The sequence below is a fragment of the Lutra lutra genome, chromosome 10 (genome assembly GCF_902655055.1).
Source record: "Lutra lutra chromosome 10, mLutLut1.2, whole genome shotgun sequence".
NCBI lineage: Eukaryota > Metazoa > Chordata > Mammalia > Carnivora > Mustelidae > Lutra > Lutra lutra.
In genome coordinates, this window is record NC_062287.1 from 32,051,669 (window position 1) to 32,078,554 (window position 26,886).

At 32.8% G+C, this 26,886-nt stretch overlaps 1 protein-coding gene across 1 annotated transcript in view; it reads right to left on the reverse strand.

Moving 5' to 3' along the window:
• The window catches only part of CNTN5 (contactin 5), a 1,378,753-nt gene that overhangs the window by 265,363 nt on the left and 1,086,504 nt on the right, over positions 1–26,886 (reverse strand). The gene's annotated exons all lie outside the window — the stretch shown is intronic.

Genomic DNA, 26,886 nt, shown 5'->3' on the forward strand with positions numbered 1-26,886 from the left:
TTTCTTTCCTTTTCTATTTTCTTTTTTTTTTTAGAGGTAAGAGAACAGCTATCTAGAAAGGTGAGGCAAATTAATTGTCATGGAGGTTGTAAGGGGAATTCATATATTAGGTGAGAGTAAAATGACTTCAAGAGTCTATTGTTCTATGTTTTGTCCAAAAATCACACACCTAGAGATATAGTCCATGTCTCTTAATTAATCACATTATGTCTGGTGCTAATGTTGAAATTGCTGGTAATACAGAAGGGAGAAAAATCATATACCATGACCAAGGACCACTAACACTAATTAAAAATCTTTCTTTTCCTGAGTAAACCTTTTTTATTTCCTAAAATAAATAAAATATGTAATAACAACACACATTTTAGTAATGTATTTTACTAAAATTGTTCTTTTAAAGATTTCCTATCTATCTGAATCTTGATAAATTTTGAACTATTACTTTCTTGAGTTTTAACCTCTTTACTACATTTATAACTGGTTTCTCTTTTCTTCTTGAAACTCTTTTTTTTTTTTTTTAAATCTCTGGAAAACTACATTTTTAGGACTTTTACCCACATCTCTTATTCCACATCATTTGTCTTGTTTCTTTTTTTTTTAATTTTATTTTTTATTTGATAAAGAGAAAGCACAAGCAGGGAGATCTGCAAGCAGAGGGTGAGGGAGAAGTAAGTTCTCCACTCAGCAGAGAGCCCAATGTGAGGCTCAATTCCAGGACCCTGGCATCATGACCTGAGCCAAAGACAGACGCTTAACTGACTGAGACACCAGGCACCCTTCTATTTATTTTTTTTTTCTTCATCTTCCTTTCTTCCCCCCAATGCAGGCTTTTCTCCAAACTCTTCTCTACGCTTTATAGTCTATGTGTTTTCATCATGTATGGGTCAACTATTTTCAAGTTTGTGCCTTTTACCTGAAGTTCTATTTTTTTTTTTTTTTTTTTTTTTTTCTGAAGTTCTATTTTGAGTCACTACTTGGTGACCGGATATTTTAAGACAGAGTTCTTGCTCCTAACCTATCTCCAGGATATCCCAAATCATTCATCATATTTTCCAAAAATCACCTGCTTCCAATTGTGCTCTCTCTGTAGAGAAGAGAATTCATCCATTTGATTCACTCACACTTTCATTATTGTTAGTAGTATATAGCTGGCAGTATGTGAGTAACAGTCATTGTATTTTGTCTTAATTATTAAGAGAGAGAGAGAGAGAGAGATAATGATGGCCTTTTTAAGGAGAAAGGGCTTGGAGAAAGCAAGGAGAATTTGGATCTTGAAGGATAAGTAGGAATTGGTCAGGAGATATGGATAAAGATCAAGTAGAAGAAGCCACATGAGCAAAGACAATTTTAATCCAAAGGGATATAATAAATTCAGTGAACATAAGAAATTCTGAGTCTTTGAGGCATAAATGATATGGCTTGGTGGTTAAAGACAAGCCTAGAAACGTGGATTTTTCCTTACTTCAGAAATATAATTCACTTTAATCTTATTTGCCTTCTTGGGCATGTGTCTTCCTTCTAATTCTCATTGCCAGAAAGAATGTTTAACAGTGTTTAACAGTGAAAGATCCCAAGCTGTTTCTCTGTCATTGGTGTTTTCTATTAATATTAATATTTACACATGATATTTTACAGGCTCCTCTTTTACACATATATATTAATATGACAGACTTATATCTCTCAGCTTTGTTTAATCAGGTCTATTCAAACCTACCTGTCTTTATCCTATAGTCTACTCATGTACAGGTCCACACTGTTACAGGAGCACCCTATGTTATTCCATTTCATGCATTAGATTATTTTATTTCCCTTATCTTAAAGGTGTTCTCCTCTTCCTCTGCAAAGCCAGTTCATACTTCTCATTCCAGGAATGACTGAAGTCTCACATCTTACATGACATCTTTTTATAGATGTGTTGTCAGTGTTGATATAAGCAAAGTGGGGAATCCAGTTTACTCATTATTTAGATTCTCTTCCTCTAGGGAATTTCTCTAAATGTAAGTTACAAATTTAGGTAAAACAAATTAGAGAGATTAGCAAACCAATAGCTGGACTTCTCCTCTTCTCACCTGCCAAGTCTTGTAATTACACAATCCTCCCAAGTTCTGGAAAAGACACAGGCTGTTCTAAATAGTTATTCCAGAAGCCAAGAGAAGGTCTGAAATATTATTTTTCTTTATATAATATTTTCCTGAGAAACTATATTTGGCTTAACTCATTAATTTGATAAACTAGTTCATGAAATGAACAAAGAATGTTTGGGTATTCACCATAAAACAGGTATGGCAAAAGCAAATACTCTACAGATTCTGGCCTCAAAGAATTTATAGAATAGTAAAGGACAAGATGTATAATTAAACATTTGCTGATAACATAAAAAGATAGGGTTATGGTAGAAGTGCGCAGAGCATCAACAAAAGTGGGAGGGGCTTGGTCAAAGAAAGATTTCCAGAGTGATGAGTTCCAAAAAGAGTCCTATTATGTGCTCAGTATGGACACCATGGAGACTGTAAGCCAGAATTGGTATTGCCAAGTGCAAACACAAAAACACAAGACCTCAAACAAAAGCACTTTAGATCCCCATGCAGACTTAGCATTGGACTGGATTAGAAACAATATTAATGTAATTAGTTTCCTAGTTTCCTAGCCAATTAAAAATCAGCAAATTAGAAGGGGAAGTTGTGTTGCTCGAGGCAGGAATTATACTGAGATAAAAGATAAAAAATGTATAAAATAGATAACTGGAGCTGAAAAAAAAAAAAAAAAAAAAAACAAACCCAAACAAGGCCTTTTAAGTGACAAAAGAGAAAATTCTCACATTGCAGTAGGCCCCAATAAATAGTTTGTTCATTCATTTACTCAACAAAAAGCGACAACAAAAGACATTATTGAATGTCTAATGGATGTGGAGTATTATGTTAAATAAAAGACATAAAAGGTGAAAAAACATAATGGAGTAAAATAATCAGTTAATATATTAGAAACAGTGTGATAAGTACTGGGAACAAAATATGGGTCAGGTATCTTGGGAGTGGAGAGGAGGTCGTGGTTATTTCTGCCGGTGGGGAGATACCACAGAGAAGGTAATTGGGAACTGTAAGTTTAATGATTTTAGCACAGAGAACAAAGTGGAGGCCATTCTAGACAGAGAGATAGAGTAAGTACAAACCAGAAAGAATAAACATTCAGAAACATTAGAATAAAGGGAATATTTAAAGAATGGTAATGTAGGCTTGTGTAGTTATCAGGTTGTGATGTGCACTGTTTTGTAAGATGCTTTAAACCCTTTTGGAACAAGGCAGGATATGAATCAATAAAACAAACTAATTAAATATTAAGCAAGTAAACTAGGAGGCAGGTAGGAGGGTAGGCTGATCTTGTACTAGCAGCTAATAGTCACATTGATCATTATTAAGGCCAATTTTAGTGTTCTGAAAAGAATACCCAACTAGGAATCTGGAAATCCTAGTCCTTCTCTAGGGTATCTAATCATCCCAGTTTGTCTGGGATATGTGTGAGATTTTCAGTTCTTTTTTGGGGGTGCTGGGGGTGGATTTTCAGTCCTATAGCTGGCATAGTCCTGGACAAAATAGGATGGTTGGCCACCTAAACTCTACCATCAAGTTGTCGTAGTCACTTGACCTCTCTAGGCTTCCCTATTTTTGTTTATTTGCTTGTTTTAGCTATAATCAAAGTAATGAAAATAAATTTTCTGTAGAAACTATTTCAGGTCTATGATAAATTATTTACAAAACTTGTTGGAAATATTTCCCTCTTTTTATCCATTCCTTCTTGCAATGTGACTGCACTTCCTCCTACTTACTATTTCCAGTTCTGAATCTGGGCTAGTTCTATGATTTGCTTTGACCAATAGAAAGCAGCAGAAATGATGCTGAGCTTCTTCTGAACTAGACTTAAGACTTAGACTTAAGACTTAAGTCTAGACTTAAAAGCTAGACTTTAAGAAACCTGCAAAATTTCTATTCATTCTCTTGAAATACTGCCCACTACCAAGTGACAAGTTTGGCTAATCTGCTAGAAAATGACAGAATATGTGGGCCAAATATAAGTTAGCCCACTTGTGCTGAACAGATAAGACAGATGTGATGAGAGATGTATAAAAAACTAAGATCAAGAAACTTTCTGAGCCAACATACAGCTGATTGCAGAAAAATGATGGGCCCCAACTAAATACGACTGCATTTAGGGATAATTTGTTACACAATGATAGACAGGTCTGAAAGAGAATTTCTAAATTCAAGGTAAAGGGGGTGCCAAGGTCCACTAATAAAATCTTCAGATACTAATGAATAGTATTCCAGCAAGGAGAACTGTAGGGACAAGGATTGGAGAAAATTTTCTTATTTTATAGCATGAATCTAAAACACAAAGAAACACACAACACAATACAAAACAGTTGAGGACATGGGAATCCTAATCAGAAGATGCCTCCCTTACCGAAAATATCATATCCTTGGGATCTTAATGTTACTATGTTTTGTAAGTATACTGCAAGTCAGGGGTAATGATAGAAATTTATACCTATAAAAACAAGTAATCACTAAGCCTGATGTCATCGTTGAATATAATAAAAAAATGAATGATATGGTATTCACTTCATAGTCTGATGACACATAATCTCTTTGCTTATAATAGCCATAATTCATGCTGAGATGTCCCTGGGTAATTGGACACAAGCTTTAAAATCCTGCAGTAGTCTGACTATACTTAAATAAATATTAATGGAAATGGACCAGAAAAAAATATGCAGCCCACTTACAGAAGATGACTTTTAGCTCATAGAGCTAACCTATCAGCTAGCTCATCTTATAGAATGTTGGTAATTGTGACAATGGGATAAATGAACTATTTTTCTTAATGCTCCCCAATTAAATTTCTTTTTCAGTACTCTTCTGTGTCCTTTGATAGACACTTATAATTTAAATTGACCTGCTACTGAAGGAAAATACATGAGGATAACTGAGAGTGCAATTTTGTCTCCAATATAGAATGTACATTCTGTATCATTACATGAAAAATGAATAGCTATTTTAATAACATCTTGTGACAATGCATGAATCTATCAGTTCCTAAAAATTTAACACTACATTTATTATTTTAAAGAAGATTTTATCTCAAAATTTCTAAATAATTTCCAAATGTATGTTAAATCTAGACATCTTTCATTCCCTACACTCTTTCTTTTGAACTCCGTAGTATCAAAATTTGATTTATCTTATCATATTATTCATTTGCCTGTCATTCAAACATTTTATGATTTCTTCTCCTCTCAGTCAATTGCCAGGAATAATTTCTTTTATATTGTGTTCTTTTTTTTTTCCATTTTTACTAACATTCCTCTGCATAGGCATAATGACATTCTGCATCCAGAAGACCTCTTCCTTTTAACTCTGACCTTCCTTATTCTCATGGAAAATAAACTTAATTCTCATTATATAAGGGTACTATGGGATTCTGAGAAAGGCACTTGGCTGAAATATAGGAGATACAGAACCATGAATTTGGGAAAGCCATTTTACTTCTCTGAACCTTATTTTTATTACCTGTAAAATGAGGAAGGTAGATTGAATGATATCTAAGATTCCTTCTACTTGAAAAACATCTGCTTCTTCAGTATTATGGAAGGGGCTGAATTAGAATTATACAGGTATTTCCTTATATAGTGACTTAGGAAAAAGTGAATTTCTATAACATGTCAATGGTGAAGGGAAAACAATCTACCAAGTATTTTTTTTTCCAGTTAAAGTTTTTGATCCCCATTTCCTTAAAGAATGCAGCATGGTATTGAAAAATGAATGAGGGGATGAGCAAAGTTTTGGGGAAAGCTGGGTTTCTGGGGAGTTTGGGTAGTGGGGAAACAGCGTTCTGGACATTCTATTCTTCCCTTGCCACTGTGTTTACTTTAGCAGGTTGAAGAAACTTTTCTTATCAATTGCATCCAAATATGCAGGGAACTTAAATGTATTTCCTCTTTTCTCCAACCATGTGGTTTGGTTACATGGCAAGTGGTAAGGAATTACTGCCCTGGGAGGTTAGCAGAGGTTTTAGAGCAGACTAATATATGATAGAAAATGATGTTCTAGGTAGATTTTTTTAATTAAAATTAGTTAAAATTCTTGGTAAGCTATGTACCTTACATTTTAGTATAGGTGAACTTGGAAACTAGATTTAAGCTAATAGGCTTAGATAGTTCAAGAATGATGTTTTGGTCAGGTTTTATAGGTTTTGGGGACCAGTAAGGCCTAGAAGAGCAACCAGTCAGAGAAGACTATTATTTTAAGTCTGTGGATAAAAGAATAATGGTGGCAAGAGTGACAGAGCTCCAGGTTTGGAGGGAGATCATATCTCAGGGATTATGTGTGGGAGATGTCTACATATTAGGCCATGGCAAAAACTACAAGTGCAAAAGATCATCCTAGAACATAGTTGTATATCAGTCTATGTGTGAATAAAGGGTGTTGAATATAGCCATGTGCTATATTAAACATAATGAAAGCATCATATCTTTTAATTCTTACAAAAACTATGAAATATATATAATTATCTTTTCCTTATACATGTAGAAAATTTGATAACTTGCATGGGACCTCACAGCAAGCACATAGCCTAATAACTGTATTGGCTACATAATTTGTGAAGTGTAGTACAAAATAAAAACATGGGGCCTTTCAAAAAATTATTATAAATTTCAATTTGGTGACAGCAAAATGCTTAAGGCAAGCACAGAACCTTCCTAAGCATGTTGTTCTATGCAATTGCACAAGTGGAATGCCCATGAAGCCAGCTGCTGATCAACTAATCCCAGGCCTGTTGGAACTCATTTCTGCTACTCTTAACCTCTATTACATACTCTGCTTCCTACTGAATGCGGAGCAAAACCCTTTTGATAGAAGTTAAAAATAGTTATTATGAATGTAAATAAAGATGTTGACAACAGCCCCTTGCTAAAAAAAAATAAAACAAATATCTGATGAAATGTTTCAATGGCCTGTTTTGAACCTAAATTTGAAATTAAATTATTGACTGCATGTATGTGTGCTGAAAAAGTACCATCATGCTTGTAAAACCATTTCAAACATCATCTTGCCCTATAATTTTCAAATAGAACCTCTTAGTTAAGATTATTTTTTTAAAAAGGACAAATCTGAAATTAACTGCTCAGAATGAACCCATGCACATCACAGATGTATTTGCACACGTAAACATCAACTGTGATGTGCATGATGTCGTCTTTAGTCACACAATTCTAGACAGCAAGAACTAAATGCAGGCGTGCACTACATGGTTCCAAACACATTATTAATTCTTAATAAACAAAGAACAATTATAGCAAGATTTCTAGACTCTTGCACCCAAAAACACTTTCTAGGTTTTCTAGGTTTTTGTTGGAGATCAGTGTAAACTAAGGCACTTTGTAATTTCAGAAAGAAACATTTAATAATATATATCCATTCTCTAGATTCGAATCTTCTTTTTTAGTTTATACTTTCTTGATTTAGTGGTTCTTCATCGAATACCCTCATCTAATAAGCAAACTGGAGAAATCATGCTATAATATTGCTAAAATATTCATATCATTGAGTGAAACTGTTTTTTATTTGCTTACCTTAAGTAATTTTCAAAAATATTTGTGAAAATGGATTTAAAAAATATTGGTTTCCAAATGTAAGTCTTGACTTATACTAATGTTTCTATATATGCAAAGTGAGCAATAAATTCTCATAATGGGTATGTTTTCAAACAAACATGAAGTCAAATGATTTTTTTTCTTGCCCTTTTTTCCTTTCTTCTTCTCTCCTTCTCTTCCTTCTTTCCTTTCTTCTTCTTCTCTCTCTCTCTCTATCTCTTTCTTTGGTGTGGGTCACAGAAAAGCTAGAGGTGAGGGATACCACTTAGAAGACAAATGTGTTGGAATCTAGGATACCACATCACCGTTTCCTCTTCCCAGCATATCACAGGTCTTTATTCCAGTGATTAGAAGAATAACTTTATGATTTAAACATTTCATAAAACTTAAATTTAAGTTTTAAAGTGTTTAGAAATAGATTGACTCTTCAAAAATCAAAGATGGTGGAAAAACTAACAAATATTTGAAAATGCCCCTTTAGGTTACATAATTATTTATACAGCAGTTGTGGGAGGGGCAGATAGATTGGATTAAGCTCAATGTGATTCAGAGTGGAGTGTGATCCAGCTGGGATCAGGAGGAGAAGCAGGAAGTTATACAATGAGATGTGCAAATGGAGAAAGGAGACTTTCTAGTCAAGGTGGGAGCGTATTAAAGTGAGATCCATGGACCAAAGCTGATAGTTTCTGGATCTGCCTGATTTAGGATGACGTCCATTTCAGTCTCTAGGAGGCCTGGCTCCTCAACTTTTTTTGTTCTTGTTTTTGCTTTTCTTTTTCCCTGAGAGATCCCTGCCTCTGTTATTGCCAGGTTTAACCATACAACTAGCCTCTATTATTGGGAAAGCCTGAAATGTCTGGTTTTATGGTAAACAAAATGACTTGATACAAATTATGAATAAATTTCAGAACTGGAGTTAATTGATACATAGTAGGAGATGTTCCAGTTCACCCTGTTTGAGAATGCTAATCCTGAACAACCGTTTCTTAAACTTGCCTGCTCTTGAAAATCATCGGTGTACTAATAAAAATTTTAGATCACAGGGACCCATCTCTGTTCTGCTGCATCAGAATTTCTAGAGAAAGTACTGTTTTTCTATACGCCTAATAAGATCCATGAATAATGACCACTTTGGGAAGATTGTCGAGTAATGAACATGAGACCATGATTGTTTCAAACTCAAATTGTAGTAGCACATTCTGTAGAAAAATTAGAAAACATAGACATGTCTTTTATTATTTTTACTTTCACTAAATGCATCAATTAAGAAAGGAGGGCATTTAAAAACTTGCATCTTTCTCAAGTAATCAACAAACATAAGCTGTAGCCTGGAGTGTACCTCAGGGAAGATAGGGCAGCCAGTAGCTAGACTAGGTCTGTGAGGTCTAAACTAGGGGAGGTAAAGGGGCATTCCTGTTTCCCTATGAATCACCACACGCTTTGGGTAAACTCTGTAGTGCTGCAAAATATGTACGGCTGATCAGGGACTCCATACAATGATGGTCATTGGGTGAGAAGGAGGCAGATACTGTATATCAAAGCTGAAGGGGCCCATATACATTGTAAATGAACCCTGCAATGAGGCAGGAAGATAGGAATTACCTTTTTTCTTCAAACATAACTGTGTACCTCAAGAACTCTGCATGGTGGAAGAAACCAGGGTGAGTGGGGGTCCAGAGAAAACCAGAAAAAGTTCCATTTACAACCTACATGTTAAGGAGTACATTTTGTTTTAATTTCATTTTAAACATCAAGGCCCCTAACCAACTTTGAGAGAAAGGAATTTGGAAATCACTGCATTAAAATGTGATGCACAGGTGCACATGTACATACTGGCCCCCCTCTGTCCCCTCCTCCCAGAACACACATATATACACAGAGGACAACCACATAAAATTTTAAGTGCTGATCTCAGTATGGGGGAAGAACACAGTCCTACTGCACACACATGATTTATACAGATGTAACAGCAATAATGTGGTATGCCACCCTCTAAATTTTTAAAACAATTTTATAATAGTGTTTAAAACCAGACAGGGACAGTTTGGAGAGCAAAGCTATATCAAAGGGTTTAGTTAAAATGATTTACTTGTGAGTTTTAAACAGCATTAAGTGGTTTGTGAAAAGTGTTCTGATTTGTGCTTAATATGGATGGTGCTTAAAAGTCTGGGCACCGGAAAGGTACACCCCTAGAGACACATTCACCAGGAAAATGCAGGCCTTAAATACAGCTGGGTGTTTGCTTCCAAGACTGCTTTTCTGAGTATTAGCATTTAAACCACCCACAGAGGCTTTGCAGATGCTTCACTGGGTAAATGAGGTAGAGATGAGGAAGCTCACACCTCACGGCTGCTACTGTTAATTTAGTGACAGACCTGCAAACTGGGTTGACCAGAGAATCCGATTTTAAAGGAGCACGAAATAAGCTATCTTGGAAATCCAACACCATTTAGTTCATTTTTTTAAATTAAATAAACAAAGGGAATTGATCTTACTTCTTCTTATGACTTTTGATTCAATCTTATGCTATTTTAATCATGTAAGAGAGAAGCCTCAGATCTTTATGTGAATAATACAAAATTAGTCTTAATACTATTACTTCCTTTATTACAATACCTTTCTTCAAAGAAAGCCAGAGTAGTATATGATGCTTTCTCCTCTAATCTTCAAAATATCCTTAAAAAATTAGTTTGAACTATTACCATTGTTTCTCACATTTGGGAGGCTGAGTTACGGGGACATAAAAAGTGAAAGAGTTGTAGAGGATTTGGGCACATGTGTTGTTCCAACAAATTCCTCTGTAAGTATTATTAGCTTCTATAATGTACAGAGCACCATTTTAAGCCCTGGGGTGGCTGAATAAGACAACCAAGGTCCCTGCCTCACAGAGATTATCTTCTAGGGAAAGAGACAAATAATGAAGAGTAAAAAACAAACAAGATCATATCAGAGTGTGATAAGAACATAAGATAAAGTGATGTGAGAAAGATATTTAGGATGGGGATACTATTAATGGAAAGTCAGAAATGCCTCTGAGAAGGTAATATTTGACCCAAGACCTAGATATTTAGAAGGAGACAATAGAGCTATGCTCTGGAAAAACAGTGTTTGAAACTAGGAAATAAGAAGTAGATTGCCCGGAGACAGGGATGAGTCTACTATGTATACATCCTACAAGGTAGAATGGTCAAGATGGACCTTCATGAGTAGGGCTAATAAGATGAGATGAATAATGAGATGAAGAGAAAAAAGAAGGCAGTAGCAGCTTATATAGGATCTCATGGTCATGGTTTGAAGTTTTAATTTTATTCTAAATAAAAGAGGGGGCCATTGGAAAAGTTCAAAAAGTAAACTGCCATGATTCAAGTTGTGTTTTAAATGAAAATTCTGGTTGCTAGATAGAGAATACTATATGGGGATAAGGCCAGATAAACAGAGGCCAGTTTGGAGGTTATTGGTGAGGATAAACTGGATAATATAGTATGGATTATAAGGGTAGCTGGGGAAATATAACTACTTACTTTGAACAGTTCAAAAGATTTTACTTCTGTGGTATAAAATGACTAATGATGGGCTGTGCACAAAATACACATAAATAAAAGATGATAAATTAAGTACAAAATAAATAAGTCAGATTTTACCTTTTTTAAAAATGAGACTCATAGACAAAATAAGCAAGGATCTACCCTCACTCAGCAGTTGAGTATAATGCTTGGCCTACTTTAACGTAAGCACTATTGCTTATTAATGATATTGATAGGAAAGCAGATGGTTGCTATTTGCTGAGCATCTCCCATGTGCTAGACACTACTTAAGACAAAATCTTATGTGCAAAATCTTATATGCAAAATCTTAGTGTCTCATAAAAATCCTCTGAGTTGGTTATCACTGGGAAATTGAGGTTTAGAAAGATAGGCAAACTTCGTACATGAGAGACAGTATTGTTTGTTTAAGAGCATAAACTATGACTGGCTTTCCAAGATGTGAAGCCTGTCACCATCCTCTACTCTGTGACTGTGGTCAAATTATTTCACATTTCTGTAGTTCGATTTCTTCTTTTGTGAAATCACAGTTACTCAAAAACCAAACTTGTGGGAATGAATGACATTCCTGGCCTACTGTAAACCTGTAAAATATGATATTGATTGTTATTATTGCTCAAATCACACAGCTAGTAAACACTGATGTTCACTTCTATTCATTTTTTTTAAATTTTCAATAATGATATCAACAAATAATGAATATAAACAAATTAGGGCCCAACCAACACTTACAAATAAACAAAAGTAAACTTTTCAAGTTTATTTACTTGCCATAACTATCATGGAATGGGAAGCCCAAAATTTCCTAAATATTTTATCAATTTTCTTAGTTTTCCTTTTTTTGTCAATTTAAAAATATATGTCAACCAGTATCTTATAATAGATTTAAGAGAAAACCCTCAAAACATACATATATGAAATGATCCTTCAATAGAAAAACCAGAAATACAGAACACAAAATTATAGATAAGCCATAAACATTCTACATATCTTTCTAGAAAATCACAAACAATACCATAATCAGATCTCAAACATTCTCACACTGTCTGCCCTTATTGCATTTCTATTCACTTGTATGCACATGCACTCACACATCCCACAATACATTGAAAACACCTTTAAAAGAAATAACATTTAAGAAGTATTTTAGCGGCCAAGGGCAGGCTACCCTAAAATGTGCCACTTTAGCATATTAATTATTTTAAATAAAAGTTACTGGAGAAACAGCTGTTTCAAGGACATTGAAATTCTCCTCTGTCCCCCTGAAAGCAGGAAATAAATCTCCCATATGAAAAATATGCTCTTTATATTAAGAAGTAAAAAGACATCCTTATCACCAGAGATAGGAACTTGAAAGCTGAGAAAGCTGTAAAAACAAAACTTATTATTTTTTTCTAATCTACTATCTCAGCCTAAATTCTGCTTAGAATTCCTTACTAATTAAGACTCTCAAACATCTGTTTTCTTTATCCTGTCAATTCCCCCAAATTTATTGTGTCTTTGTCTAAAACATATAAAAATTGTCTGCCTTGGATATTTCTTTAGGTCTCAGTTTCATTATTGGGCCACTGCGTGCACATAATAAAACTTTGGCTTTTTTCCCCCATTAACCTGTGTAATATAAGTTCAATTCTTAGTCCAGCTGGAAGGCCTAGAAGGCTAGAGGAATAACTTTTCCCTCCTTACATTACCAAGTTATATGTCTTGGCACACAATGAGTGTTTATTATTATTATTATTATTATTATCATCCATCATTATTATTAGTCATCTCAATCCAATGACACTGCATGTATGCACAATGACGGAGAGTGCAAAAAGTCTCTGAAATGTTTTGAGAAAATCTCAAGCGCCAGCCAATTTTCTCTGCAATTGCTTTGTATGGAATTTAGGAAAGGATGTTCTTCTGGCCATCAGAAAAGAATATGGGGCCTTAAGTGTAATATAATTTAGGAAAAGTTATCCATGAATATATTCAACTGTATAATTTAACTAAATATAGATTTTTAAATTAGAACATTACCAATCCCAGAAGTATGCTATTTGTCCCTCCCCCAACAATTCCAACACCTTCTATTCAGAAGTAACTTTCTTGATGCCACTGTCAATTTCTGACTCTGTTTTGGTGTATAGAAATGCAAATTTATTTTTGTTCTGTATTTAGAAACTTATTTAAGGTCTCTAAACAATGCAAATAGCTTTTCTATAGATTATTTTGAAATTTGCATGCATACGATTAGATACTTAATCAATAATAAAATTTTTGTTTTTACTTCCCAATTCTCATACATTTTCTTGTCTTCCTGAGCTGACAGGGGACTGCTATAGCAGGAATTCTTGTCTATTTTCCACTCTCAAATGGAATGTTTCTAATATTTTGCTATTCTGTTTGTCTATTTATCTATCATCTATCTATCTATCTATCATCATCTATCTTTTTAAAGATACCTTTAGAGGCTTAGGAAGTTCCTTTTATCCTCTTTAGATACTAGGAGATTTTTTTTTTCAAATCATAAATAAATGTTGTATTTGATCAAATGTTTTTTCTATTCTATTGAAATAACCTTATCATTTTTCTTGTTTACTCTTTAATGTGGTAAATTACATTAATTATTTTTCCCATGTTAAACCAAATTGGTTTCCTATGTAAAGCTCAACTTGTTTACATAGTATCTTTTTCTAGATGCTGCTGTTTTCTATTTGCAAATATTTCATTTAGAACTGTTATATCTATGTTCATGAGAGTGATTGGTTTTTATATTTACTTCTCATACTCACACTTTGAAATATGGTTTTTATATTTACTTCTTATACTCACACTTTGAAATAGCTGTAAGATTCAAATTATTTATTCTTTGGTAGAACTTTCCAATAAAAGTGTCTAGGTCTGCAGGATTTTGGCTGTGTGTATGTAAATGCTTTTTACCTATTAATATAATAGTAGACTACTTAGATTTTCCAATTCTTTTGAGTCAACTTGGGAAATTATGTTTTATTTATCCATTTTATATAAATATTCAACTTTGTTGACATTCAATTATTCCTCACAATCTTTTATTACCTTTTCAATTTGTTTGTAGAATCTGTGCTTAAGTTTCCATTTTTTTCTCTTATTTAATTTATTTTTTTAATATCTTCCCTCATTTTCTAGATCACTAGAAAAATGGGACTTTTTTAAGCTTTTTTGAAAGCCAATATTTGGCTTTATCAGTCATCTAATTGTGCTTGATATTTACTAGGGTAATTTTATCATTTTCGTGTTTATTCTGTTCATGTTGCTTTCATGTTTCATGTTGCTTTCTTAATTTCTTAAGATAGATGTTTAGTTCTTTAATTTCAGTTTTTTGTTATTTTTTTTACTTTTCTAATATAAGTACATAAAACCATAAATTTTCCTCTAAGTTCTGGAATACAAAGGAAATATGTTAAATTATTGCTGATAGTAGATTCACATATTTTTTCTTATAGACTGTTCATTTTTATTTTCATGTTTTGAGGCAATGTTATGAGATAGCTACAGATTTAAAATTGTTATGTTTATTTGATCACTCTAAGTATCCTTATATAGTAACCATCTTTATGCTTCTTTTGTAGTCTGTTTTTCTAATATTGATACAGCTAAATAAGTTTTTTTGAATGCTTGTATTTAACTGATAAATCTTTAACATCAGACTTTCCTATTTTCTTATGCTTTAAACATATGACTGTTAGATTTTTATTTTAGCTCAATATTAATACTATTGTCTTAATGATTAAAGATACTTTTACTAAATTATTTCATGTTTTTGGTTTGTGCCTCAAATGAAACATGAAATAATTTAGTAAAAGTATTCTTAACATTAAGACATTAGTATAAATATTAGCATAAAATTAGTTTATATATATATTAGTTTATTATTATATTATATATTATATGTATATGATATATAATATATAGGTATATAATATACCTATAATAGGCTTGAAAACAGTAGCATGACATATATATATATATATATGTCATGCTACTGTTTTCAAGCCTTTGATATTTTTCCCCCAGGCTTTGAAATTTAAAATATTATTGTTTAATGTGACAACTTTTGTTTACCTTTACATGCATTTTAATACATATTAATACTTCCACTGGTTTTCATTCACTGTTGTACCTCAAGTGCCTGGGATTATATTCATGTTTAGTCTTACACTGAACAATGTAGTATAAATTAGGGCTTCTAGCCCTTGATTACGGCACCTAAATGGAAGATTTCCCCTCTGAGACACAAGATCAATAATTGTTCTTATGGTTTTCTGAGTGGATTGATTATATAATCAATTTTATGATTATATAATCAATCTTATGAGTTTTCTGAGTGGATTGATTATATAATGTTTAGTTTTATGCGGCAGCAGTGTATGTGTATATATATATATATTTGCCATTTTTGAGCTTAACCTTATAAGAGGCATGCACCGAGCTTTGTCTTTTTCCTTCTCACCCTATCAATATGAGAAACCAATATTTAATGTCAGCAAATGCCCTAGAGGTGAAAATCAGCTTCCAAGCATGGCTTCAATAACTTTTAAAATTATATAGTAAAAGTGGATGCCCCAAAACAAATGTGAATTGAATCCTTCAAAGTCTACCCTTTGGCTACTAAATTAAACACAAATTCAATCTGGCTTTCCAATTCTCCTCAGTTAGTCCTCAGCTATTAAATCTTTCCAGCTAATAGTACTTACTTTTCAAAAAAGTATCCTGTATTCACGACTGTTTTTGCAAATTCTGAACTGTCTAAAATACATTCTATCTCTGAGGCACCTGAGTAGCTCAGATGGTTAAGTGTCTGAATCTTTTTTCAGCTAGGGTCATGATCTTGGGGTTGTGATGATTAAGCGCCCCATCAGGCTCCACACTCAGTGGAGAGTCTGCTTGAGGATTTTCTCTTTTTCTCTCTGTCCCTCACCATCTCGCTCTCATGCACACTCTCTCTTTCTCTTTCTCAAAGAAAAATTAATGAATCTTAAAAAATAAATAAAACACATTGCACCTCTACATGTCAAAATCCTATTCAAGGACCATTTCAAATGACAGTTCATCCAAGTTTCCTCTCATCTTCCACCAATATTTTATTTTTGTTTTTCTTAACTCTCAAAGTTTTTTTGTACAGTGGAATAGACCAAGAACTGATTTGAATCCAAAGAGAATTAGGATCCCTTTCTGATTCTCCAACTTCTATGTTGTGACCTTAGGCAATCTCTATACGACTCAATTACTTTATTTAAAACAGGAATGATTATATCTTCCTTACAATATTACCTTATTGTGAGGATTGAAATAAAGCAATGCATATATAAAATAGCTAGTTCTCAATAAGTGGTAGTTATTTTATTTATCTTAAATATCCTGTTAATAATACCTAAATAATATCTATTAAGTACCCTGTGTTAATAAGCCTATGTTATCATTACCTTAAATATCTTGTGTTATAGTTACCTATGGTTTAGTTTTATTGCCTATTAGGCAGTTGCCTCATTGGGGAATGGAAATCTTTCTTACTTGTCTTGGAATGAATGACATAGTGTCTTACATCCAATATATTTTGAAATAAATTTTGTTTACACTGAAACTGAACTGATTAGAAGAGCATCTCGATGGTATGGTATTAGGGAAAAGAGAAGTGAAGCTACCATTTACAATTAGAAAGAGAAACAAAACCAAATTGGTACTCTGAAACCTCCAGATCCAACTAAAAACACAGATGTCATCTTATATTTATATATCTATTTATCTATGTATTTATTGATTTATCGATTCATAAATAATTCTGTTATTCAAGTAAAGCAAAGTAAGCATGCTAACAATAAAATTTATTTAGGTTATTTTTATGAAAATGATCTGCAGGTTGTTTTTCATTGTCATCAAGGTTGTCATTCTAATTCCCATTATGAATCAACCATAGTTAAATTAGGTCTTGATTTATGCAAAAACTGAAAAGAAGTGACTATGTAACTCTCAGAGGAAGCTAAAAATATCCATTATAAAATACTTTCTTCTAAACATTCTAAGAATCTTCTTTTTCACTATTTTATATTCAGTGAAGAGTCATTTGGGGAGGTAGTAGGATCAGTCAGTAGCATGTACATTGATGCTTGAATTCCCAAGTATTTTGGATGTTGTTTGTATTAAGGACAAATTAAGCTGAATGTTGTAGTCTGGGGGGCTTTTGGAAAAGAAAAGCTTTTAAGCAATTAATGGATTGTTCAAGTTGTGCCTATGTGGAGAACATAACCAGGCAACTTGTGCAGCAATTTATAGTAACTGGGGTAAATGAACCATAGTTAGAAGTAGAATTTATGAACTGTTTGCTAAATTGGTAATTAGCTAGTAATCTAATGCTACAAACTGGAGGTGTTCATAGCAAAACAGAGCCGGGATTATCTTGTTGGCATTTACAGTTTAAATTAACTGACTTCCTCCATGTTACCTCAACTGGGAGTTAAGGCCTGTTTTGTTATATTTAACATTTTTTTTTAAAGTGGAAACAAAAAAAAACTGGTGGTAAGATCAGGAAAAAAAAAGGCTGAAGATCTTTGAAAAGGAACTTTTGAAACCTTAATTTTGAGAAATATTGGTAACAAATAATTTGAGGCATTCTTATATGCTTGTCTTCTGTGTTCAAATGAATGTCATTAATTTGAAGATTTGAGACCAAATATTATACTATCTAAACATACTGTTGAAGGTATAATAATTTGAAAAATATAAGAATTCTTTTGTCTTTTCATTCCCATTCAACTATTTGGCATGGTGTGAGCACATTTCTTTCTCGGTAAATTTGAATTATTTGGGGTTATTTACTGTTTGAGGGAGACCAAGTTAGTAAACACGGAACACCTCTCAAAACAGTGTGGATCTACAATGGGAAAAGTGTAAAAGCACAGAGCAGAAGCATTACAATAATGCCACCTTAGAATTATTCCATCTATAACATTAGATCAATTGATCAATGTCATTTAAAAAAAGGACAATAAATATTTCTTATAATTGGATTGCCAATCAATATCAGTGTGGTCTAGTTTATCACAAAGTAAAATGTAGAAAGAGAAAAATAAAGGTAATATGAAATTTTGGCCACACCATGTGTTAGTTTTTAGATGGGTACCATGTCTTTTATTCGAAGTAAAATTAGATTTAAGTTAGGTTCTTCATTTGGAGGATTTTCTGGACTTTTGTAAGGAGTGTGTGTGTGTGTGTGTGTATGTGTGAAACAACTTATGAAGTTGATCATGCAGCTTTTGAGTATAGACAGGGAAGCTGAATCCTTTTCACACTAAGAAGGAATTTCATCACTATTCTCCATGTAGACTGAAATGCAGCATCATTGCTAAACAATTTGATTGTTAGGATCATCACAGAATTATTGACTAGCCAGCAAGCTTGGTTTTAAGCTTCTTTGTGATGGGATGATTTTGAACAAATCACTTTATCCATTTGAGTTAAAACATTTTATTTATTTAAGAAATAGAGAGAGGGAGAGAGATAGCAGAAGCAGGGTGAGGGGCAGAGGGAGAAGCAGACTTCCTGCTGAGCAGGAAGCCAACTTGGGCCCAATCCCAGGACTCTGGGATCATGACCTGAGCCAAAGGCAGGTGCCCAACAGACTGAGCCACCCAGGCACCCCATACCTTTGAGTTTATATTTCAAAATGTATATGCCAGAGATGACAACATCTAAATAAGAGGACTGTGAACTGGCACATATGGAAACTAAAGATTTGAAGTTGACTTAAGTCATTTATCTAACTTCCTAGTAACTACAGCTTCTTGGTAATTATATCAGCTTGAGCATTTCCAAAGCTGAGAAAGTGTAAGAAGAGTCTTTTCCTTTGAGTTAGTATTTCAAATGTTGTTGAATTTGACCAGCAAGCTACAAGGAAGGGAGAAGAGAAAGGGGGGGAGTTTGAGTTAAGATTATCAGATAGGAAAATGAAAAACCTGTTCTGGGGAATGGTGAGTATCTATTTAATTTGAAGCTACAATATTTAGGATTTTTTTGGGAGGGGGCAGCAGAAATGGGTAGAGGACAAACACACAGAGAAAGAAAAAGATAGTTGAACATGTGGGTAAAGATGTTGAACTCCATGTTAGTAGTACCTTGTGTATTTTATTCATAACTCCATTGCTGGCATTGAGCATTATAGCATATAGGCCCTTAAAATATTAGGTAGAATCATATGAAATTCTTGCTATTCACTCATTTTTAACAGATAAAAAAATGGAACATATTGCATATAATTCAATCTTATATTTGTTAGATGGATTAATGAATAAATGTGGAAAAATACAGAGAACTTCAAATATACTCATGAATTATGGTTGTATTCAATGCAAGAATCAGATCAGTAGTTTCAGCAGGAGGATGACACAGTCAAAGGTGTGCTTTGGAAAGTTTCTTCTAGCTATATGGAGAGGCATGGTTTATATGGGGGGGTGGGGAGAAATGAAAAGCACAATTTATAATGTTTGCTAATTGATATATTTTAAGAGCCCAAAATTCAGCATTGTCAAGAAAACAAAGAAAGAAAGAAAGAAAGAAAGAAAGAAAGAAAGAAAGAAAGAAGTGAGAAAGAGTAGAATGGTTACTATATACTTATTAGTTCGAAAATCTAATTTTCTGTTGCGTGAAGGTTTGTTCAATTGGTCTGTTGATTGAAAGGCTGTTAGAATAAGAGAAAGATCTATTCAAATGCAATTAAAACTGAATCTCTAGGGCAAATTACTTCAATTCTCCTGTAATAAACCTCTAAAAGACTAAGCCAAGCAGTTGGAATTGTTTTCAAATCCAAGTAGTTTCTCTCTTTGAAGATTGAAAAAAAAATGCAGCAGAATGACTTAGTATTTTTATCTTCATATGTTCAGATAAAATTAAACTTTTTCAATTATATGATTAGAAATATATGTGGTTTTATCTCTTTTTTTTAAGATTTTATTTATTTATTTGACAGAGAGAGAGAGAGATCACAAGTAGGCAGAGAGGCAGGCAGAGAGAGAGGAGAAAGCAGGGTCCCGGCTGAGCAGAGAGCCCGATGCAGGGCTCGATCCCAGGACCCTGAGATCATGACCCACTGATCAGCAGAGGCCCAACCCACTGAGCCACCCAGGTGCCCCTATGTGGTTTTATCTTAAGAAAGTTTTTTCTACAAATTTTTAATGTTACCTTAACTTTCTTTACTGATTAGCTCAGTATAAAAATAATTATATACAATTTGTATTGTACATACAACTGTATATGTACAATTGTATATAATAATTACATAAAAGTTGTAAAATATAGAAAAACACAAAAGTAAAATTATACATAATCCATCTTTTAGAGAAAACCTATGAACAATTTATATTTATAGTCTCTATGCTTTATACTCTTTTGTGTTTCCATGTTTACAGGCCTGCTATTATCTGTTGGTAATGTTCTTGGTTTTCCATATCTCTCTTTATTATTTCTCTCAATACCCCAGAGTCTCTTCCTCAAACGTTAATTTTGACACCAGTCAGTTAAACAAACCCATGTCAAATGTTCAGAGGTTACTAGGGCTCTAATGCAATTCAAGTAGACTAAGTCAATATGTTGTTTCCCATCTTTTTACATCTTATGTAGAGGTATTGTGACTCCTGGAAAACTGAAAAGACTGTGTATTTTTTTTTTTTTTGGCTAGAAGCAGCACATAGAACTATATGATTTCCAGAATCCATTGATTTCGATATCCTCCAAATATATCAACATTCTTAATATATATCACTACTTAATGGCATCATTGTTTATGAATCCCTTAAATCCCAAGATTTACATCTTCTCTCATCCCATTGCTGGATTCATAATCTCCAAGTTTATTTTGAATTTAATATTGATAGGGTGGAATATGGAGAGTAATATTTTGTCACCTTAAAGAATGGTTTCCATGTAAGACAGGGTTTTAAGCCAAACTTTGTAGTGAGTCTCCATTAATGAACTTAGTAGATATGGAAATAAAGTAGAGGTTAGTGAAATATTCCCTCTACTAGCTCTTATATTGATTTTGCTGAGTTCACCCATCTAGGCTTGAACAAGCTATTGATCATTTCTTAATTTAGCCCATTTTTATCTGAAGGGGTAATTCTTATTAGAGGCCAAGAATTTGTTTATCTATATTCATAATTTCTAATGCTGCTATGACTGAACCTTTTTTCTCCTTTTGTGTTTTTACTAGTATTTTAAAGGGAAGGTGGTGAAGGTTAATGAGGCAGAACCTTCTGCCATTCGTTTTCATTGAAACCAGGAAGTCAGTATCTTAACTTCAACACAATGAATGGGAGGTCATTGTCTTCTTTCCTGTCATCTCCTTAAACTTGGTGGAGCTAATGGAGCAACAAGTCACCATCCTGAGTGTTAACACATTGTATATTGTAAGCAGTTCGTAGATATTAAATCTTATGTGGTCATTTAACAACCTTCTCTTTCTTTAGATAAATAATATCATTTTGACCATTTTATTTCCTTTGAAACCATAGATTTTAATTTACAAAGGAAGTGAAGTGATATATTCTTGATATATGAATGTTCATATTCTCTCATTTTACAATTTCTTAAGCACCAAAACCCCCCAAGATACCTAGGGTCTACATTGTTTTATGTTCTTAATATGTAAAAGACATTGTCACAGAGGAAACAACAAAACAGCTTGTTCATTAGCAAACACAGCATGTAGGTGGAAACAAAGGGACAAAAAAAAAAAAAGACCCTAATTATCTCCATGAATTCCTCTTCTTCCTTAGAAAAAGAAGACCCTATTTCCCCCTCAGTAACAGTGTCCTTTAGGGCTTGTATTACAAGTATATTTTTCCATATATCTGTGAGTCAGTAAGTAAGCCTGATCATTTTGCCTAATAAACACAACATGAATTCCCACCAGAAGTCAACTAATGGGTACTTCAAGTGCAATTTTCTGTGTGTGTTAAATGAGGAAGTTAAAAACTTCACTGTTCTGAAGCTCTTTGGTGTGCAGGGAAGTATTACAAAGGACATTTTTAGACCGTCCCATAAAAGAAAAATTATACTCTAATACTTGCCATCCATAGGGTAATTTTTATTTTTTTGGATGCAGGATTTCTTTAGCACCCATTGAAATTATAGTCCTTTGGCTAGAAATGAAAACTGGTACTTAAACAAACCAGTCTGATATTTCAATAATTCTAAATAATTTTTAAACATGTATGGCATATTCCATGAACTTCAATAGTAATTTATATATATGCAGATGGAAAGGAAACAAAACAAAACAAAAAAAACTGTCTTTACCAAAGAGTATGCATTCTTCATATTGGACAAGATTGTCTTTGTCCTCAAAAAGTACAGGAAATTGAACATGTAATAATGAAGGCTTAATATTTGTGCACTGCTGGAGTGCTTCTGGGTGATTGTATTTTAACAAAAGTTAATGGCCAAGTAATGGAAATAATGAGCTGAAGTGAAAATCCAATATGAATTTGATAAGCAGAACATTTTGAATGAAAGTATACTAGAGGAAAAAATCTCCATGGAACATTTCACGTCTTAGTACTCCTGGAGCTCATTAGTTTAGATTGAAAATGGACATGATAAAGAAATCTAAAGGAATGTGTGCCGGTGATCTTTAAAAGTGATGGGGCAATACTTGGAGTTTCCTTACAAGAAAATGGAAACCAAAATAAAAGGGTAAAAAGAGTAAAAAAAAAAATTCTTTAAAAGGTTCCTCTGTTTCCATTAACTGTCTACATATATTCACCTATTTGCACATGGCCTATAATGTTGATGATGGAACAAATAAATGCTCAGTCTGCTATCAGAAAGTATCTGAGAGATACTGAACTAGGAGTAGGTAAGGCTGAAGAGAATGGTCATGCCAGAATGATAAGTGTAGATTTGCAGTTCTGATGAACAAAGAATGTCACTTTAGAGAAATAGATTAATGAATAACATCTTTGTCACATGAAAAACCAAAATACTCCTTTATTCCCAGATAATAACTTAAATCTTTAGAATCCATTCCTGTAACTACTGGAGAAAGAGCAACAGAAACATATGTCAGTATTTAAAGAATCAAAGGTTCAAATGATACCATCATCATCACCACCATCACTACAATCAGCAGCAACAGCATCAATATCATCACAAATAACATTCATGGAACATTTATTATACCAGCCATGGTATTTTATAAAATTTCTTTCAATTCCCACAACCCAATGTTTTACACTTTTGAATTCTAGTTTTTAAGTAAGGAAATAAATTAATTTTATAAGGAAACTTCATATACTTCAGGATAAGCAGGGCAACTAAGTCTTGTTTTATACATTGGGTTATACTGTTACCCACAATGTTAAAGTGTTTCATAAATTAAAACTGTATGGACTTATTAGCAGTCATCCTCATTATCAATAATAATATGGTTTACTTTTTGAGCAGCAGTTCCTATTGAACATTCTGTGATATAAATAAGAAATAACTACACAGAACTCAAATTTTAATATAACTTATTATATAATTTAGATGCATCATTTAGGGCCAAATAAATGAGATATTTTGTAATATATAAGTAGGTAACTTCTTTGTTAATCAGATTTCTTCTAAAAGTCATATTATGTTCTAGTTATTACTTATTGAACTTTAAATTTTTAGAAAATGATTTTTATATATTTTTAGTAGAACAGATAAAAAAAAAAAAGACCATCCCCATCCAAAACAAACAAACAAGTGAAAAAAAAAACACAAAATTTGAAAGATTCAATCAAAATTTGGAAGAAAAAGAGATGTCAATATGTCCTTTGGCATTCTGTTGATAAAACAAATGATTAACTGTTAATCTTCAGTTGTTATAACATTGCATTTGCACTTTAGAGTTAAATTGCAGTTGGCCATAGGTTTAAATTCTTTTTTTTTTTATTTGTGTTTCTGACATGTTTTCAAATAATTAAGTGAAATTAAGTGATATTTTTCTGCAATTAACATCTTGCATTGCATTTTTATTTTTGTGCTCTGGACATAATTTTATGCTTTTTAAAGTGCTGTATTTTTCACATTTGAATGTTTATTTTATAATACATTATTATTTTTGCTACTTTCCTCCAATAGAATACTAGTTTCTATATGCCTGCTTAGGAAATTGCCATTTGCTGTTTCAATCTTTAATTTGAAATCAATCCAAAATAACTGTGAACATTGTGAATGAAAGACAAGTCTAATTCATTTAACATTTTTTCCAAATATTATAGGTTGGATGAGTGGGGAACCTATTTGATGTAGATCACATGAATATTAAATATGCTTGTATTCCAAGAAAATAAACCATGATTTAAACCTGTATTCCTAATGTGCAATATATGTGACATAAACTTTTCAAAACCTTAACAGTTTTCTAATACCTCCCTTTCCACTTAACTTTATATTCACAACTCTTATTAGGTGGTGTGCTTTATAACTGTGAGAAGTGAACTAAAAATTTTTATAAGAAAATAAGGTGTTATATGTAATTGGTATTTTATTTTAAAGAATGTTTAATGTGTACATTTGAGATTTTTATTTTCAAGTTTCCATTCATATTTTTAGAAAAAATATGTAGGTATTTGAAAAATATCTACATATTGTAGATATGAAAAATATGTAGATATTTTTCAAATATCTACATATGTCTTCTTACACTACTTCATGTAAAGTCTTTCTATTGTTATTTAAATATTAGCCTTTTTTATTTTAATACTTGAATGTTTAATATTGTTATATCTAAATAGATTGTATTCTTCATGAAACCTGGGACGACACAATAAAGTGACAAACTGTACATTAGTAAAAACAATATTTTGCAAGTGTGCCTGACAATTTTAAATATAAAAATACTTCAGGAGTCATTAAATTAAACCAATTTACAAACATAAACAGATAGATCAGAGTTTACAAACATAAACATACAGATCAGAGTAGGCAAAATGCTGATTAAATGTGGCCTAGTCTTGCTTTTAGTTGAATAAATAAAAATACAAGTGTTTCACATTTTAGCCTCCTTCCTGAATGGTACTTTGACCAGACTTGTAAAACTTATTTGAGACTTGTAAAACTGAGTGATCTGAGTTTGAAGCCAGTGTATTTGTTTCACTAGCTTAAGGAGATAGAAGTGAGGAGAAAAGGAATCAAGAAAACTGGAAAATTTATAAACTGTTTTTCAACTTATGGGGATAAAAAAATTTAATATGTTTATATTTGTTGCAACAGAAAATTCATAATTTTTTTCCTCTCTCAATACATTTGCCTTGACAAATGTGATGCCACCTACTTTTTAAGACTCATGTGATGTCTATGAATACTTGCTGAGGAACATTCTATGGTGAACTGAAATAAATAGGACAAGACTCACATACTACCTACAAACAACACAAAGTAAAGCATTTTGGATGTAGTGGCTTACACCAATATGCCAAATACATTTTGATGATATAAAAATTTTTAGTGCAATAAGATAAAATGATAAACCATTTAAACTCTTTGATCTTACTATACAAAAATATTTTATTCTGCTTTAATAAGGGTTGTGTCAGTTTTTTTTTTTAATTTCTATGAGCAATAATACCAAAAGAATTCGATTCCACTCTAAGCAATTTAACCAAATGCAATTCAACCATTGATCTCACAGTTTGTCATTTTGCCCTGCTGCCTTTCTCAAGTAACAAAGATAAATTCTCTTTCAAAACAAGATTCCCTGGGGCACCTGGGTGGTTCTGTGGTTTAAGCCTCTGCCTTCAGCTCTGGTCATGATCTCAGGGTCCTGGGATGGAGCCCAGCATTGGGCTCTCTGCTCAGTAGGGAGCCTGCTTCCTACAGCAAGCCCCCACCACCGCCTGCCTCTTTGTGCACTTGTGATCTCTCTCTCTCTCTCTCTGTCAAATAAATGGATAAAATCTTAAAAACCAAACCGAACCAAAACAAAATCAACCAAAGAAATACCCCCCAAATACCCATTTCAAACCCAGATGATCACCCTTTTCAGGCATCATACATCCTTATGACTGAATTAAACCCAATCAGTCTGTCAATTATCTCATCTGAGACAGGCAATTTAAATCAGTGTTTTTCCGATTAGAATGGGAAAAAAAACACATTTCTAAAGAAAATTTTCAAATATTTCAAAATATTCCAAAATTACCTACAGAATTATTCAAATAAAACCCTAATACTGACATAAATTAACTTTTACTATATTATTACTTAGATCCAGACAGACATAAAATAAGGCATAAACTCCTTATCCTTATAGAACGAATGAAAAACAAAACTTTAAATGACCTATGCAACCTTATTTAAACATAATAAAGGATATTATTTTGTCAAAGCTGAATTACCATTTACAACACCAATATGTTAATGATTAGGATAGCATGGGCTTTTGATCTTGACATACATAGTCCTATGATGATTTGATTTCTTCATAATTTTTCCCCAATTGTATTCCTGTGATGTCCTTTGGCTTTGATTACTAAAAACAAATCTTTACACGATAAATATTCATCTGCACATTTATCATTTGCCTATGGCAATTGAAATAATCCTATATTATTTTGCCTCAATAAGATTGAAAAAAAGAGGACAAACTAGACACAAGTCTCACTTGAAAGTACTCCCCATAACTATCTGAAAAATCCATCCTCATATCATTTA